The sequence below is a fragment of the Herpailurus yagouaroundi genome, unplaced genomic scaffold, assembly GCF_014898765.1.
Source record: "Herpailurus yagouaroundi ecotype Mexico unplaced genomic scaffold, PumYag 337, whole genome shotgun sequence".
Lineage (NCBI taxonomy): Eukaryota > Metazoa > Chordata > Mammalia > Carnivora > Felidae > Herpailurus > Herpailurus yagouaroundi.
This window is the reverse complement of record NW_024412554.1, coordinates 1-5,027: the sequence shown is the minus strand read 5'-3', so window position 1 is coordinate 5,027 and position 5,027 is coordinate 1. Positions and strand designations below refer to the sequence as shown.

At 52.4% G+C, this 5,027-nt stretch overlaps 1 long non-coding RNA gene across 1 annotated transcript; it reads left to right on the top strand.

Moving 5' to 3' along the window:
* The first annotated feature begins 237 nt into the window (after positions 1 to 237).
* Positions 238 to 4,914, top strand: LOC121021872 (uncharacterized). Its single transcript, XR_005786726.1, has 2 exons — positions 238 to 595; positions 3,747 to 4,914. It is a non-coding gene; the product is annotated as an uncharacterized LOC121021872 (long non-coding RNA).
* The last annotated feature ends 113 nt before the right edge of the window (positions 4,915 to 5,027 follow it).

Genomic DNA, 5,027 nt, shown 5'->3' with positions numbered 1-5,027 from the left:
CCGGTGACTCTCAAAAGGCTTGCCTTCCACTTTGACTCCTCCCTTGAATAGGACAGCCTCTTTCGAGCACCATCTCCTGGCCTTTGTCTCTTCTTTGTCAGAACTGTGTGTTTTGACCGATTCTACTTTTCTCAATTTCACTTTTGGCGCTGGGGGCATGTTGCCCTCCCCGCACTCTTATCCTTACAGGGTAGCGTGAGGGAGGTCAACAACCTAGGCGGTAATCAAAGCGTGTCCCTCGGCGCCCCTCACACGTGAACTTCCTGATGGCCTTTCTCGTCCTGCCCACCGTCCTTATTCGATGTCAGCGTAGGTAGAGGATTTAGTCACAGGAAGATCATGACTAACAGTGGATCCTGTTGATGTGCTTTTATTTTCAGAGCAGGGTTTGGAAGCTTCCATGGGTGTGAAGAACCCTCCCAAGCTGGAGGGTGATGCTGCTGAGGGCTCGGTGGCCAACCAGTGTGCAGGTCAAGTCTTTGGCCACGTTAATGCCCTGGGTGTGATGAAACAGAAGATGATCAAGAGAAAAGTGCAGTTCGGCGAGGGCAGACTCGCGTGCAGATTCCGTGGCCTTCAAGCATAGGGCACAGAGGTAATGGCATCCGTGGCTCTTGGAGTATGGATTCCTGTTGCTCTGTTAGATTATAGCTCCGCCCACACCCCAAACTGTTTTTCTCTTCCTCGTTTGGTCCCTCTGCCAGCTGCCGCTGCCTCTGTCTGTTCCTGCCTCTCACTGGTCCTGCCTCTGTCTGGTCCTGCCTCTGTTTGCCATGGGGACTGCCACCCTGGGGGCCCTCCCATCTCCATCAGCTGTGGCATGTGAGCTGTGCTGTCCCCACGGGGGCTGTCCTGGGATTCCCTCTCCCACGTCCTCACGGCCGCGGGGAATTAGGCCCCACGGCCCCCCTCAGCAGACCAGCATCATTTACATGTGTCGCCAAACACATGGCACTTTGGCACAGGGCACACACTTTCGTGGCTTCTTTGACTTCCTTCCTTGCTTCCCCAACTCCATGACCTCTTTCTCCCAGGTCAGTGTTTTTTTTTTTTTTTTTCCCTTAATTTTTGTTTTAAAGTCATTTATTTTCAGAGAGACAGAGACAGCACGAGTCGGGGAGGAGCAGTGAGAGAAGGAGAGGGAGGGAATCCCAAGCAGTCTCCAGGCTCTGAACTGTCAGCACAGAGCCAGATGCAGGGCTTGAACCCTCAATCTGTGGGCTGGTGGCCTGAGCCAAAACCAAGAGTCAGACGCTTAACCGACTGAACCACCTAGACGCCCCATCAGGAACATCGTCTTAATGTCTCTTGCACATGGCTTCTCCTCCGGGGTGTTTCCGGGAACCCGACTTAGGACGACGCTTACCCCTCAGCTTCTCCATGTGAATAAGAAGTGTTAAAACTGAGGAGAAAGAGCACCCCGACAAAAACCCCACGACAACATGGGTCACCTCTGGGACTGCCACACGGCCTGCCTGGGGTCAGGTTTGTCCTCGGCCCCAGGTGAGCAGGCCTGTGCTAATGTGTGTGGGGTTTCCAGGACTCAGTGTCCACCCACACCTTGGGACCTCAAGAGAGCTGGCCTCAGGTGGAGGACAGTCATGGCACTCTACAGGGACACTGGCCAAACACAGATGCAGAGGCCAGGTTTCCAACCTGCACAGACATGGGGTGTTCAGGCATCCACCTGTCTTCCCTTTTCACTGCCGTTACCGTGTCTACATGCCCAGCTGGTTCATAAAAGGATCCACCAAAAGGAACTGAGTTGAGTCTCAGGCCAGAGCACATACGCGAGCATTGACTGAATTAACTTTGGGCAGCTCTGTGAAGTCCCCGCGAGATCCAGAGGAACACGAGACAATCTGTGCCTCATACAAGTCCAGCGGAGAACGGGGACTCATGGGAGGGTGTCCGAAGGAAGACCAAAATCTGTAGGGCCGGCATCGTCACGGTGGCAGAGATGAGGACAAGAACACCGTGGTCTGAAACAGAGTAGCTTAGCTAATAGTTCTAAATCACGCTGTCGTGAAAGAAACACTGACTGAGCTTTGAACTCATGTGAATGCCGTCACCCAATACCCTGAGATTTTGAGTTCAACATTCTGGGCTGGGGTGTGGGTAATGGGAGATGTTTCAAAGCTCTGCTGGTATGCACCTAGGAATCAGAAGGACTGTGGAGCTATAGGATGTTCATAAGCCAGATAGAAGGATCCCGTGTGTGTGTCACTCATTTTGTGGACAAGCTGAGTATCAGCCCCTGATGGAGTTGACATTCCTCCCTCAATAGAGCCCAGAGAAAGAAGAGGACAAAGACACATGAATGAATTCGATGAATACTCCCTCTTCTGGATCCAAGTGTCTCACGATTTTTAGACTATAGGATGCAGTAAGAAAGAAATGTTGCCTAGAAACCCAGTGTAAGAACAACTATCCGTTCCCTGATTACCAGTAACGGAATTCAGGGCTCTTTTTCCTCCTCGTGCAATGAAAATCACGGTTGACTCTTCACTAAATGTGTTTCCCAGCCTCCTGACAGGTGCACTGCAGATGGAAAGGAAATGTTTTAATCAAACTTTCTCCTTATATAAAACCTCAGTAAAGAAGCTTAGGTCTCCCTCTGCCCTTTGCAGGCCCTCGTTTACATTAGTGTCAACACCGAGAGACTCTCCTCAGGGACAGTTTGGGAAACGTGCGAGGAGAACCTAGACGACTAAAAGGAAGGCTCTTCCGTTTTCTCTGCAGAGTTCCGAGTGTCTCCACTGAGAATATTCCGAGACGTTCCCTCAGGTGTATCCTGGCGTGAGGTGCCCTGCAGGGGCTGTTGGGGTCCCTGAGCAAAAGGGGTGAGGCCCTGGCTACACTCCCCGCTCTTTTCGTCATTCCCCTTGGAGTTTCTCCCTTTGGGGTTCTTTTCAGCCCCTTTGGGGCAGGATTTCTGTGCAAAGCCTTATTTCCGTCCAGCCAAGCGGCCAACAGCGTCTACTGCCTGCCCGCACCCCCAGGCAGGCAGTAGCCCAGATCGGAGGCTTTCATCTCCCGACCCCCACATGGATGGGAAGGGCCCGAAGCCTGGGTTTCAGTTCCAGGGTGTCAGGCACAGGTCACACGGCTACAGGTGGTCCTTATCAGCCCCTTGGCCCACGGTTCCTCATCTGCACACGGCAGGACTGAACTGGGACATAGTCTGAGGCCCCGGTTGCATCTCACATCCTGGGGCTCGTTCCATAGCCTGGCCTCCCCCTTCAGAAGACCAGGGCAGGGTGAGAAGGGGTGTGTTTGTCTGCAGAGGGCCCCCTCCTTCCTTCGGCAGTCTGTTTCTGAACGTGTGTGTCGGGGGCTAAGCACATCCCTCCGTGGGAGACATGAGAAAGCCATCACTTTGCTTCTGATGAAGGGGGTTCCAGGGTGAGGTGGCTGCTGAGGGAGGGATGGTCGGGACCTGGCAACAGCTCAGGGCAGCCTTGAGCTGGGATGCCACCAGGCGCCTGCTGCGGGGAGCACAGGGGTCCCCGCATCCTACAGTGTAGGCCGGATGCAATTGAGGGGCTATTGCTTCAGGCTTGTGGCTCTCACTCTCCCCCTCAGCCTGCCTGCAGACCCCCCTTCAGCTCCTTGTCTGCACGGGGGCTTAGCTCGCCCCTGGCCTCTGTCACCACGGAGCCATCCCTCCAGCCTCAGCCATCAGCAGGACCTGAACAAGACTCACATTTGATTCCTCTGTCTCTCTCTCTCACTCTCTGTCTCAGATACCAAGGACTTCAGGAACTAAGAAAAAATACTCCTCATTTAAACGAAACCCCATCATAAAGCCCCATCATTCTCCACTTGCTGAAAAGAACTCTAAAGCAGCAAATCAAGCTAAAGCCCCAACAGAACATGCGAGGGATCCTTTGCTGAGAATCGACATCTCGATCACAAGCCACTCTCTGGGATTTTTACTCCAAAAGTCTGGTTTGATGAGAGGAATTCTCGCTCTTCTGACTCCAGTCGTGATAAGTCGCCGAGGCAACCAATGCCCAGACCACACGCCCTTGTGAGACCCCTTCAGTCTGGCTCCTCTCCATTCCATCCTGTGGATAAGCGGAGGCCGGGTCAACGTGGCAATAGACCCCATGTCAAAACTGGACATTCTGGGCCACCCGCTGGGCCGTGCCAGGAGCAGACAGCATTAACTACGCAGTGTTCTTGCTGAAGAGGCTTAGCCTGAATCTGAGCACGAGGTAGGGATCAGACAACTGCAGAATTTCGACCATCGAACAAGACATCGGGCCTGTCTTTCTTCAAACAGCCAGTGTCCACAGCACAAATAAGACGACAAAAAGGAGAAGAGATATCTTGGGTTCCAAAGGACTCAGAAGATTGTGCTATCGTAATTTTGTAGTCCTTTCGAACCCCAAACATCTCCTCCCCTTTCTGTGGCTGTCTCTGGTGGTGGTGACACTTCCTTGTCTGTAGGGGACAGGCCAGATGTCTGGCTTGATGGTCTGCATCCTGAAGGTGTCTGATCACTTCCTCCTGATTAAATTCAGGCTAACCCTTTTCCCTGGTCGTTCCCTCGTGAATGCTGTGTGTGTCCCAGCCCCGCCCACCCAGAGACCCAGAGCCTCCAGTCTGCCATCACCATCATTGTGAGAGCAGCACTGGTTGCCTTCTATGGGGGGCCTATCAGATCGTTCATGGTCTTCTGTTTGGGTGTGACATCTGAGAATGTGTGAAGATGCTCTCTCCAAAGTCTGTCTCTACAATGTTACCATCTTTTAGTGATCCCTGCAGTGTGTCACAACCGTATCTGTTTGTATGTTGGAAAAACTCTAGTTGTATCATCCTTGTGTATGTGTATTTGCTGGCATTGTGCTGTGGAAAAGAACACTCCCTCCCCGTTCTATATCATTAAAGTGTTTATTTTGACAATCACTGGGGACTGGTGAATTACGTTTCCTTCAGGGCTCCAATCCATCACCATCGTGATGTGAATGTTCTTGGTTCTCTTCTGGTATTTAATGCTGAGTCTCTGTATCTTTTAGGCT